Source organism: Castor canadensis, chromosome 16, assembly GCF_047511655.1.
Source record: "Castor canadensis chromosome 16, mCasCan1.hap1v2, whole genome shotgun sequence".
NCBI lineage: Eukaryota > Metazoa > Chordata > Mammalia > Rodentia > Castoridae > Castor > Castor canadensis.
Window position 1 is genome coordinate 62,778,056 of NC_133401.1, and position 13,786 is coordinate 62,791,841.

The 13,786-nt window shown below is 50.4% G+C and overlaps 1 protein-coding gene across 1 annotated transcript in view; it reads left to right on the forward strand.

The window, feature by feature from the left end:
- Positions 1-13,786, forward strand: part of LOC109702162 (protein transport protein Sec24A-like) — a 205,001-nt gene that overhangs the window by 142,745 nt on the left and 48,470 nt on the right. The window lies entirely within an intron of this gene.

The window sequence follows — 13,786 nt, forward strand, 5'->3', positions numbered from 1 at the left end:
CACAGCTCTCTCTCTCTCTCTAAATTCTCTCCCTCTTTCTTTTGCTCATTCTCTGCTACAAGACTCCCATGATTCTACAAAACCTTAATAATTGTGCATTTGTACCAACTTCTTCACTACTCATAGCCTACAGACAAGCACAGCACACACCTCACAGGGTTCTGCAGTGTGTGGAGTCCCTCCACAACCTAGTGCCTGTGGGAACACGACTGCGTATGATAAATCACGTGTTCTTATCTCTTCAGGTTTATCTTAGCAGCACTTCTGTGAAAATATTGGAGGTAAACTAACATGGGCTAAACTACGTGACTGTTTTGTTCTCCTCATGGTCTTCCTTAATGTGTTACACATCTTTATCCATAGCGCATCCCCTCATTACATTTCACACTGTTTGGAGAATGAACCATAGCTTATATGTGCACACCTCTCCTAAAAGCTCAGTAAACCTGGGATTCTCCTACATGATCAGGTATGGAAGATTTATTGCTGATGTGAGGCAAGGGTTATGCATCATCAGCTCCAGATATGCTCTAGCAAAGGTGTCTTTGGCTGGCAGGTGGAAGCACTTATCTTACCTACTACACTCCCTGCCAAAGTTCCACTCCTTCATGTGGGACAGACAGTCTTTTATCTGATGGGGCAGTCACAGAGTCTTCATTCAGCTCCTAGAGGCAGAGGTGAAGGCTCCAGTACCCGATCTAGACAAAGGAATTCAAATCAATGAGAAAAGAGAGGACTCTACCAGTATGTCTGGAGCCATGTGATCCTTTCCCAACTTGCCAATTTTTGCCCTAAATACTAGTGGGGTGATCGCCCATGCTGCCCTAGCCAGGACTGTGTAGGGTTGGGAAGGTAAGGTAGATAACGCATGGGGAAAACCTTACACACATTAACCACCTAAGCACCTTCAGGTATTATTCATTCGGAATCCCCACTCAGCTGGTGTAGTCACAGAGCCTCCAACCTGCTCCAGATGTGTAGGCAAAGGCTCCAGTGCCAAAACCTAGAGAAAGGAATTCAGACCAGCTCAGGCAGCTGGGTAACACCATGGACAAATGGAATGTTAGAGTTACTCAGTCACTGCCACCACCTGGATGTGAGAGGAGTCAGTTCACATCTCCTGTCACATGGTCTGGTTGTCTCTTCTCAGTGTCAGGTAGGGTTGGAATCCCAGGTTGCATTGCTCAGTGTTCTGCAAGATATGAGATGTGATCCTGAATAAAGGCTGCAGCAGCCCTACAGTTACAACCCTCTGGCCTCCATTTTACCAGGAATGAACCAGACACTAAATACACCCTCTCCTTGGTCCTCACCATAGATTCCACCACTGGATATATAACATGCTTTGAACATTCCAGCCCTCCTATTACTCTTAAAAACACATTTTAAAAGCATTTTGATTCTCTTCCAATCCCCACAGTGTCCTCCTCCATAACCAGGCCCTGTGTGACTGAGACTTCTAACATGTCTCAGTTCTTTTGGCTCCTCCTTGGCTTTGAACAAGCTCATTGTGGTCTAGTGTTTTCTGGATTGCAGTGGTGTTGCCAGAAGGCAGGGTGTGGTCTGGGTTCTCTGATGACACAACAGGGACAGAGCAGAGTGTTTCACATGTTCACACATACCTGCTGGATGATGACTAACTGGATGAAGCCTCCTCATTTTTCCATGTCACCAGCATGAATTTGAATGGCAGTAGTTGCAGGTATCCTTTAAGAAATCAAACTCTATGGTGCAGATCAAATCCACACTACGAAAGCACAATTATAACACACATTACTGAGACAGCACAGTCATGTCAAGAGATCTAGTTGCTTCAAGTAATTTCTATCATTAAAAATTCATATGTGCATTTAAAATTTATCATAACAAGACCAAAATTAATCTTGAAAAATCCCATCTACAGCCAGGCTTGGTAGTGTACACCTTTGATCATGAGGCTAAGGCAGAAGGATCCTGAATTCAACGTAGCCTGTGTAAGAGAAAGAGAGAGAAAGAGAGAGAGAGAGAGAGAGAGAGAGAGAGAGAGAGAGACAGAAAGAATACCCCAAAGAACTCTAGCCACACCTCCCAATAGCACCACCCTGAAGACAAATCCCTTCACACCTGGGCCTTTAGAAGATCTTCCAGATCCAACTACACAAACTACAGCAGCGACAAAGCAAATAAGCCTTGAGGCCAGGTCTGGCTAACAGGAGCCACTTTGCCCCTTCTGGTCTGCAATGGTCACAGGTCCTAGGTTACATGGAGATTACTCATGCCATCCTCCTCAAGTGCACACTCAAAGAAATTCCTGTAACAGGTGACACTGGATTTGCCCACACTGACAATGACTCAACAGTCATCTCTCTACTGCACTCACATAAACCTGCTTCAAGCACACATTTTTTTTCTTTTTACTTTTCTTTGCGGTACCGAGGATCAAATCCAGGGTTCACACACTCTAGGCAAGCACTCCACCATGGATCTACATCCCAGTCTTGCCAATTTTATTTCAGAAATGCACTCCTTAGTCACAGTCACATCTCTCATGAGATACCACGGCTTATGCCATACTGGCAGGCTTTGCTGTGCAATACATTTTGAATGTAGATGCTGTCATCTGAATAACTTCTTGAGACACTGACAACTAATAAGCCAGTTTTAAAACACTGTGCAAGGCTGACAAAAACGCACTTAGACGCCTGATCTGGCCTGAGGACCCCCAGGTAGGAACCCGTGGTTTTGGTGTGAACAGTAGTGAGCGGCTCTGCTTCAGCAAGCACGAGACCCAGCAGACAGCAAGGGCACACTAAGTGACTTTCCACCAGAAAACACCCCCAAACTCCCAGTTTACTGAAACCTCAGTCTGAAGGTAAAGCCTCAAGAGCCCTGGGAGGCCCCAGGTGCACAGGGTCAGCATCATGGGCTAAGTCCTCTAGAGGTGTTAGCTGTTGGACACAGCAGAATCACGGGGTCAGGAGCTAGGAAACCTGGGCTCAGGGCCCAGCTCAGCCCCACACTCACTTAGTAACCCTTGGCCAAGCCACTGAGCAACTTGGTGACTCAGTTTCCCTTTCTAACAGTCTGCTTCTAGGATTCTCACACCCATCAATTCACTCAGACTTATAAAGTTGACACATCTTTGCCCCTTTAGTAAACGTATTCTTTCTTGGGGCACTGCGGTTTGAACTCAGGGCTTTATGCTTGTTACACAGGCGCTGACCACTTGACACACATGCCTGATCCATTTTGCTTCAGGTATTTTTCAGGTATGGTCTCTGGATGTGGCCAAGAGCCGGTCCTCCTACCTTTGGCCTCACCCATAGCTGGCATGTCAATGTGGGCCTGGGAGAGAGGAGGGAATGAAGGATGAGGGGAGGGGGAAATATGGATTGTGGGGTGCATGACTAGGTGTCAATGTTAAGTTTCCTGATTGTGTTCACTTAGCAGTGGTTATCTAAGAGAATACTCTGGTGCTGAAGAAATGGTGCTGGAGTATTCAGGGCCTGAATACAAAATTACTCCCCAAAGAATCCAAACAACAATATGCCTGTGCAGGGTGGGGAGAGAATGAAAACTGCACTAAATTGCCCATAAACACCCACACCTGGTTTTGTGCCTTCATCCATGCAGAGATGTGTAACACCAGTGAGCTCTGTACCCAAACATCATCTTACCTCGCATGGTGCTGGAGACAGACAGTCTGGGGGATGTCCCTTAGACACACGCACCGCACTGTATTGACCCCTTTGTAATGGGGAGATCAGTCTCACAAAGCCCACTCATTGGCCTGGCCGCTGCTACCATACACAACTCCCTGACGGGCAAATCAAACACTGGGGTCCTTCCATCCTCCCAGTGTGGCCAGGGCAGGCAGCCCAGGAGCCTTACCGAAGAGGACCACCAACCTGGGCTCACACTCCCCAAACAAGGTCACCGTGCCACCAGGAAGGCCTCTGCCACTTTGAGACCCCATTTAACCCATGCATTCTCCTTCATCAAATTAACAGGGCGCCTGTATGCGCTGGCTGTGGGGCCAACCAGTGACCACAGCAGACAGGCTCTGGTCTTAATGGGAGACAATGACTTAGCCAAGGTTACTTCAGAAGAAAACAGACCTGGGAGGCTGAGGAAGTGGCCCTGAGCAGGGAGCTGAGGGAGGGAGAGGCCTTCATAAATCAGGAGTCAAAGTGGCCTGTTAGTGCCATGGGAAGAGTTCAGAAGACTTGGACACACACAGTGAGTTCATGACCAGAAAGAAAGCTGCTGAGGTCAGTGCAGAACAAGTGAAGGGGGAAAAGAAACTGGTGTACTGAGCCCAGGCCTGATCCCACAGTGCCCTCTAAGCCAGGACCTCCATTTTCCTTCCTTCTACCTCCACTACAGTGGGGCTGGGAGAGAAAGGGGACATTCTATCATCTTTGCTATCCTGTCAAACAAACCAGAATGCTGGCTCTAAACCCAGCCCTGTCAATAATCACATTAAATATACGTGGGGTAAACTATCTAATTAGAAGGCAGAGACTGTCGGTATGTATTTAAAAAAGCAAAACCAACTGCTTGATGCCTATAAGACATGGGCTGAAATAATCAAGACACAAAGAGCTGAAAGGAGAAAGAAAGAAAACAGAAAGAAAAGAAAGATGACACCACCATTGTAGTATCAAAACAGACTTCAGGACAAAGAGCACAAACAGACAGAGAGAGGTACTTCCTGATGATCAAAGGGTTGATTCATGCAGCATCACCAATGGGCATCACACAGATCTCTGAAACATATAACTTGAAAATGCACTAACTAAAATGGAAACACAAGTCTGCAGTCACAGCTGGAGACTCCACAGTCTCTTCAGAGAGCAGCTGAACAAACCCAGCAAGACTGTCCACGACCACCAGCCACGTGACCTGGATACCATCGGCAAGGCATTCCCATGACCTTCACAGGCCACACACTCTTCTCAAATGCTCGGGAACAGTTGGTAAGTAAGTTGGACCATATGCAGGTTTTAACCAAATTTCAATCCATTTCAAAAGGCTGAAACACACAGGCACATTCTCTGAGCACAAGAGAATTCAACTAGAAATCACTACGCAGTAAGTTACCTGGAAAAGCCTCAGACTTGGGAAGTCAATGAACCAGCCTCCTCCCCTCCCCATCAAGGGAGTTAAGTAGGTAACACCCACACCAATGCCTCTCAGAGGAAAGGTGGGCAGTCTCCCCACAACAGGGTCTGAGCCCAAACCCCATGTACAGGAGTGCCAAGGAGACACCTGCTCCAGGTTCCTCCCAGACAACGCACTTGGGAAAGCATTTCAGGACATGCAGAGGGGCTGTGTGAGATGTTAGGAAGACCAGGCCCTGCCAGGGGAAATGCACCCACCCATGCCCAACCTCACTCAGAACAAACCTGGCTGGCTCCACAGCCCACCAGCTGCCTCCCTGTGGCCATTCCACCCAGGTCAAAGAGGGAACACATACAAAATAGCAGTGAGAACATGACCTCTAAAATCAGCCAGTCCTGAGTTAAAATCCACCACCAACCACCCTTGGCTGGCAGAGTCTTTAGATGCCCCAAGATTCCTCCCTCCTACATGTATGCCCCTCACGTTAGCAGAGGTGTGGATGTGAGCTGAAGCACATTTAGTTTACGACACATAATTGATAGGATACAGTACACACCACAGGTCAGGGTACTTTGCAAATGTAATTAAGGTCTCAAATCAGTTTTGTCTGGGTGGGCCTGGATTGATCAGGTGAGAATTAAAAGAGAATTGAGACACTAAAGCTTGAGGGGGATGGGAGGAAAACATGGACATGGACACATGTAGGTCCTTCCTAAAAGGACAAATTCGAAGCAAAAGATTTACCTGCTACCTGTGAGGAAATGGCCATGGTGTGATACAGTAGCATAGCAGATCTGAGGTGGTCCTAGGAGAGGACAGTGATCTCCAGTTGAAAGCCAGCAAGAAAGTGAGGCCTCTGAACTATAAACTGAATTCTGCACAGAATGCAAAACTGAGTCCCAGGATGGGGTGGGGCTCTGGGAAGGCTATGGGTTGGATCCAAGGTCCAAAAACAAACAAAACCCCTTCCTGCCCCAGCTTCAGCTGAGCTCACAGCTCTGGTCAGTTCCTGAGCTGCAGCTCCTGAGACTGGAGCAGAGCTCAGTGACACTGTACCCAGCCTCGGACCCACAGAAACCTCGAGGAAATAAGCAGCGCTGTGTTAGGCCACCAAAGTTGTATCGGTGTGTTAAGCCGAGGCAGAAAACTAACCTCGTGTCTCTGTGTGACCTCGGGCAAGGACCTGACGACTGAATCTCCTTACAGCCCTGTGACGGTGCAAAGGAGACAGGGTGTGTGACAGTCCCCCAGCAGGCCGGAGCAGGGTACTCTTCCAGCTTTTGGGTGGCTGTATGGTGGGGGGTGAGTCTCTTCAAACTTTTTGTGTGGCTCCTGAAGCAGAGCCTGGGCAGCATCCTCGGTTCCATGACAGGACACCTCTGCTCCCCACTGTCTTCAGAGTGCAGAGAACAAGGCCCAGGACGGGGCTGCCTGGTCAAGATAAACCGACCTGCACATTTCAAGCCCAGGAAGAAATAGAGGCAGTGTGCTGGGGGGGGGGTGACCTGCCATGACTGTCCTTGTGCAGAAAGTAGGAAATGCTAAGAATCTGAACTATTTCAGGCCGGAGGCATGGCTCACACAGTAGAAGAGAATTCCTGTGTAGTAACCGTGGAGCCCTGAGTTCAAATCCCAGTACAGACAAACAAAAACATTACAAAATAAATAAAGCAATCTGCCAGGCACTGAGCCAACTGCCCAACCCATTTTACAGATGAGGGAACCAAGGCCCAGGGAAGGGCATCGCCTCCCGCAGGGTCACACAACCGCGGAGGGCAGAGACCAGCATCAGACCATCAGACCGACAGGCTGACTCCACAGAGCGGCCCAGACCTCAGCACTTGAACCCAATGCCACATGGCAGAATGTCCTCCTGCACCAAATCCCTCAGCCCACTGTCACCCACATGGCTTTGCTGATGTTAGAGAACAGTCACAGTCTTGTCCAGGTCCCCAGACGCCACACAAAGATACTGAGCCACCTGCTTCCACCAGCATCTCGGCCCAGTCCTGCCAGCCTAGGAGCCTCGCCTCCCCTGGTGCAGGATCAAGGGATGGGCTCTCAATTCCACCTTGGGGAAGGAGCCAGACAGCAACCCAGAGTGAGTGTTGACCACAAGACAAAAGATGAGCGAGATTCCCTTCTGTTCTTGCAGGAGCTGAGAAATAAAACTCAACTTCCCAGTGCCCACAGTGAGGCTGCAGGGCTCCCTTCCCCGGGGCTTCTCCATGGAGCCAGGAGAACCTGCGAGCCCGGCCTGCACTCAGCGCCCAAGGACCCAGACACCTCCTCCTTCAAGTCTCTGCCTAAACAAGGCCACATCCCATCTAAAACAGCACACACCCTCACTTCATTTCCTATCCATCGTCACTCACCCCACTTTACAGATGAGGAAACGGGGCTCCAAGAGGCAAAGGACTGTGCCCAGGTCACATGGGGGCCTGAACTCTGGCCTTTACGCTCCTGGGTGGTGCTTTTATCTATTTTATGTATTTATTTATTTTTGGAGCTGAGGCTTGAACCCCAGAGCCTTGCAGTTAGTATGCATGCTTTGCCACATGCTCTACACCCTAAACCCCTTCCCTTTATTTTTGGCAGCACTGGGGTTTGAACTCAGAGCTTCACACTTGCTAGCCAGGTGCTCTACCACTTGAGTGAGCCACTGTGCCAGTCCCTTAGGTTGTGCTCTTAACCAGGAGCCATAAGGGCCCCAAGGCACAAAGCGCAACCCACATCTGGCTACTGCCCTAACCACACACACACACACACACACACACAGGGACACCCTGCAGTCACATGGGCCACACTGCTCCATCTGAAGTAAAGTCCCCAAAGGTCTGAGCAAAGAGGGTGGCAAAGGATTAAGCCCAGTGATTCTTAGCTGGGAACTCAGCTGCACCCAGGGACACCTGAGAAGGTCTGCAGACATTTCTAACTGTCCCACTGGGGAGGTGCTGCTCCTGGCATCTACCTGGTGACAGCTAGCACTCACAGGACACCCTAAGACAAACCACTATACACTCCAAAATACCAACACTACTTACACTGGGAGAGTGACAGAATTTGCCCCCATCAGCTGCTGGGGCCAGAAATGTCCTCCAGGGACCTCCTAAGTGGGCCTTTGGAATCTAGCTAAAACACAGTCCCTAAAGAAAAACATGAGCTACGAAAGGGGATCTGGAGATGGAACCCTGATCAGCTGCAGGGCCACCACCCTTAACCAGGCAAGGGCTGTCCTCAACTCTGTGAATCACAAATCCTTCCCTGCAGACACTAAGGTTCAGCCCCACAATCCACCTGGCTCACTCTCCAACTCTGTCTCCTAACACCAGCACCACAATCAGCTCTGCTCCTCTACCTGGGAGGGAGGTCGGGGGGACCCCTGCGTGCTGGTGTAAGTGTCTGCAGACCCTGCCACCTCCCCTGCCAGAGCCTTGTCTGTTGGGAAACAGAAAAGCCACCAATGATCTGAAAGGCCAGGTCTCCCAACCAGCACAGCTGGCTTCCCAGACCTAACACAAACCCTTCAGGGTTCTGAGGAGCGCTGCCTGGCAGAGGATGTGGGTTCTCTGCAGAGGGGAACGTGCCAAACAAGTCTGATAAAGGAGGTACTGTCCAGAAAGGGAGACACTGAGATCCCGCAAGCCAGGACACCAAGACCATCCATCTCTCCTGAAAGTGACAGACGAACAGCCACCAGGGCCAGCACCAGGATAATGATGACTGGGCTTCCGTGAAACACACTGAGCTCTGTCTCCACTGGGCTGTCCTGCAGAGGGCTGATTCTTCAACACCATATATACTGCCTCGAAGGTACAACAGCTGCCTGTGCACGCCTGTGCATGAGTAAAACCGTCTGACATCTTCCAACTCTACCTGTCTGTGCTCTACTTGCCCCACACAGGCAAGGAGGCCCAGGCTGACACAGGTTTTGATTATCAAAAAAGTTTTTCCTGGCATCCCAAACCTTTAGAGTTCATTCTCAAGCACTTAGGCAGCCAGTCAGTCACCCAAGGACAGTCATTTTGCCCATGACCACAGCACCATGTTGAAGCAGCTCAGGGTAGGGGTAGGGACTGTCAGCTATGCAGCCAGACCACCTGGGATCAAATGCCAGCTCCCTCAGGCTGTCTTGGGATATCGACTTGCTCTCTCTGTGTCTGTTTCCAGAAACTTCTCAGTTAATACATAGAAAATGCTATCCACAGGGTGTGTAAATGCATCATGGTTAGGTGACTCTAACAACCATGCTGAAACGCAACATTTCTGTTGGCGTTTTTTAAAAGTAAGTCCACACATACATGCATAACTTTATATGAAAAGGTATTGCAAACGTATTTCTTCCTACTCTTTTTCCCTTTTTTAATCTGCTAGCCTCTCTCCAAAGACACACCGCCTTCCATGAGTTCCTTGAGGCCACTACTGTAACCTTAAGCACAGACATTGTGTTTACTGAAGATTTTCCAAAAGTCAACTGTCATCTATGCTTCTCCCCACCCTGGTTTCCAAACACAGCCACTACAAACCCTCCCAGGGACCAGGCAGATCATTCTGTCTGGATGACTAGGGATCAAAAGTGAGATCCCCCATCCCCAGCGCCCCCTCAGCATTTCTTCCTCCTGTGACACTGGGAGTGCAGAAATCTTACAGGCTGGGGGTGTCGCTTAAGGGGTAGAACTCCTGCCTAGAAAGTGCAAAGCCCTGCACAAAAGACATCTTTTAAACAATAAAAGATAGGGACAACACAAAACCACAGTTTCTTGTTTTGGCAAGCTCCTCTGGGCTTTATCCTACTCCTTTTCTGGATCAGAGTAGCTTAGTCTGTCCCACCAATCGGCCTTGAAGGACCAGGTGACTGAAGGATCCTCAATGCATCATGCGTTGAGGATGTCACTCATTTTAAAACTAGTTGAAAGGATGGAGAGCTGGGAGAAAAAGACAAAAGGGCAGCACGATTGGCAGCTGGGAGCAGGGGACCCTGGGAGGATCCAGGCGACCCTGAGACCTGCAGGAGTGGAGGTGCTGGTGCCCGCGCCAGCGCTGCCCATGCTCCTTGAGCACCCACCGGGGCTGAAGTCACGGGTTGCGGGGCGGGGGGGAGGCTGTCCCCGAGCCCCGGCGACACTCACCGAGGGAGGGAACCGCAAGGTGCCAACATAGTCCCTCTCGGTGCCCAGGGTCTCCTTGACGACGCAGAGGCGGAGGCACAGCTGACTCCTGCACTCGCTGGCGGCCGCTGGGCGCAGGGTCCGGGGTGGGCACCGCCCGCCGCGACGTCGCCGGCTGGGGTCACCGCCTGTGCTTCTGAAGGCCTCCATCCTTGCGCGGACGCGCGGTGTCCGCTCTTCCCTAGAGCGCCATATCCCGGATGGGCGCAAGGGCATCGGGTCACGGCTTCGGGTCACGGAGTGGCGCGCGAGGGCCCGTGGACGCAGGGAGCGTCTGCCAAGTGCCCGCCGCGCTGCCGCCGCCGCACAGTCCTCGGTGGGCCCCGGGGCCGGGAGGCCGCACTGCGCGCTCAGCGCCATCGTCAGAAGCTCCGGAAGGAACCCTGGGGCTGGCAGATCGTGCGGCGCTCAGAGGCCACCGCACCAATTCCCGTCCCCCGCGATCTACGCCATTCCCACCCGACACGCGCCACTCGCCGAGCAGCCGCCACGCCGGGGCCGGCGCGCCAGACTTGAACCGCAGGCAGCGAGCCGCTCTGAGCCAGCCCACCACCCGGTAAGGCCCACCCAGCCCACTCCCCTGGCTCCCTGGCGCTCGGTGTCCTTGGGCCCCCTGCGACATTTGGAAGGCGCCTAAGGGCTTGTGCGGGCTCGCTCTTTCCTCTTCCCTTCCTTCTGTTCTTTCCCTCTTCTCCCTAAACTTCTTTGGCAGGTGACCCTGCCCTTCCCACCTCTCTGGAGGGACAGCGGCCCTCCTGTGCCCCAGCACCCATGGTAACACCTTGAGTAGCCCAGCTTCTGGTGGGGCAGTTCTGCGTGACCTTGATAATCTTGGAACCACTAGGCAATGTCCTCAGCTGCCTTAGAGGAAGGTATGGATCCACCTAGAGGCTCTAAGACCCAGAACCAGCCACTCAGGTGCTGCCCAGATCCCTCCATAGCTCCCAGGCAGGGCACCCTTGGGCCGGCTTCCTAACCTGTAGATCTCAGCGTTTCCCTCAAGACAGGGGAGAATAGCGGTGTCCTGCAACAGGGGCCCGCACAGGGCTGGGGGTCACTCCATAGGAAATTCTTGCATCAGAACCCAGCACCTAGGAAGTCTCTGTCCTTAATGATTAGGGCATGTGGTGCTTAATCTCTAGGCTTGGTCCCTGTCTCCAACCTACCCATGAGTCCCTGACCTGCCCCACAGTCTCTGCAGAAGATTCCCTGAGTCAGTTAAATGCCCCTTTTAGACTATAATCAACATTGGGCCAGGAACATTACTGCTTATTTATCTCCTTTCCAGACCTTAGAATCCTTCTCCCAGTGTCCTCAGGGGAAACAGTACAAGTCCCTAAAAGCAGGGAGGGAGTGGGGTGGCCCTGCCCCCTCCACCCCAGATCCCTGTTTCTTTGGGATCTTGGGTGAGGTGGCATTTGACCTGGGGCTGAGGTATAAGTGAGGGAAGCTGTCCTGGGCAGAGAATAAAGGGATGTGAGTTAGTGATCACTGGGTGTGGGGAGTGGACTCACTCTAAAAGGGGGCTGGCCTTTTCCTGAGTGTCTCACAGAATAATAAAGGTCACTGGAAGAGCTCTGCTGTGTGACCCTAGACTGGTCACAACACCTCTCTGAGCCGCATTTGCCAGAACTTGAAATTAATCCTATCTCCCACAACTGGGAGTTAGTGGGTGGGGAATGAAACAGGCTTGCCTTCATATCCGAGCTCCAAATCTAACAGGCTGGGCGACCTTGGCCAAGACACTTCCCCTCTCTGAGCCTCAGTTGTCTAATTTGTAAAATGTGAGTCTAAGAAAGCAAGTTGATGTACAGCAGGGTTTCTCTAACCCAGGATAGAGACGTTTGGGGTCAGATAACTCTTAGTTGGGGGAGGGCATCATTGCAAGCCATAGCAGCGTGTGGTGCCCACGAGATGCCAGGAGCACCCCCCCTCCCCAGTTGTGAAAACACAAGATATCCCCAACATTGCCAAAGAACCCCTGAAAAGTGTCTGTCACTGACAGCTGGGGTACAGAAGGGATTCAATAAATGCCCATGACCAAGGAAAGTTACCTCCAAATCCACGCACAAATCCCATGCTTTGGCTGAGAATTGACTCGCACTGCCTGAACATTTCAGCAGTTGTGGTGGAGCCCATCCCGTCCAGTCAGTCCTCTTACTCCCTCAGACCCCTCTGGGATACTCCTCCTATCCCTCCCCATTCCTAGTGACAATGGTACTGTAAGATGACCCAACTTTTAATAAAAGACTTGAGCACTCATGCCTCATTTTGTGTGTGTTTGTGTGTGAGTGCGCGCGTGTGTGTCCGTGTCGTCTGTCATCTGTGTGCTTTATGTTGCGTTTGTGGGAGAGGGGTTCTGGTTCTTTGGCTTTTTGAGACAGGGTGTTGCGATGCAGCCCAGGCTAGCCTCACACTCGGGATCCTCCTGCCTCAGCCTCCCCAGTGCTGAGATTGCAGGCATGTACCACCACACTTGACTGTGACCTGAGAATAATACCTGGACCTTCCTTGCAAGACTCCTGAATGAACACAGGAAAGTGCATGGGGCACACAGCAAGTGGTTTCATCTATTCAGCTCATGCACTGGGTGCTGAATCCATTAGAACGCATTGGGCTGCAAGCAGGAGAAAGAATGGGCTACTGATGCTTAAAATACGAGGATATTGCTTATCTGGGAATAGTTCCAGAGGAGACTTGTTCAGAACTTTGTGAACTCCTCATCATGGTGGCTTTCTCTCCCAAAGTTTGGAGCTTCAGAGTCAAAAGATGGCTGCCAAAAGGTCAACATCACCTCCTCCCACAGCAGCTTCATGGCAGGAAAGAAAAGCACAAAGGGGACTCTGCTCTGTGCCTGTCTTTTACCAGTAGCCCCCAGCAGGTCAGAACTGGGTCATGTAGTGGCCCTGGATAGTTCCTGACAGAGAGCTGGGACTTGGCGGCCAGAACAACTCAGGGCTCTTAAAGGTGAAAAGGCCTGGGTGAGGTGGGGAGGGGGTCCTTGTTTGCCACAGCACCAGGTATTATATTGATTTGAATTTGATTATTTAGTACACTATTACATAAGCATTACTTGCAGTTTTATCTATGTCATCTTGCACTGGCTTTCTTAAACTCCAAATGTTGTGTCTTTATGCCCAAAAATGTAGTTACCATAATTGTAGATGAACACAAAAGTAAAATCTCTTTCAAAATACTTTTGACTTCTCTCATTGTCACTTTCAATTACTACTGTTACTTAGTAACTACCTCAAATCAGAGCTTAATAGAATTATAATGATGAGAATGATATTTTATAAATAGATGCTTTAAATAGGAATCTTATTTTAATTCCATTCTATTTCATTTAGTTAGTACATTTTAGTTTTAATTTTGGTCTAGATTGTATAGCCTCTTGACTATTTAATCCACTAATGCATAAATAATAATTGCAGTTTTATGTATATCGTCATGCAGTGGTGATATTTTAAACTCCAAAGGCTGTGTCTTTATGCCAAAAACTGTATTTAGTATAC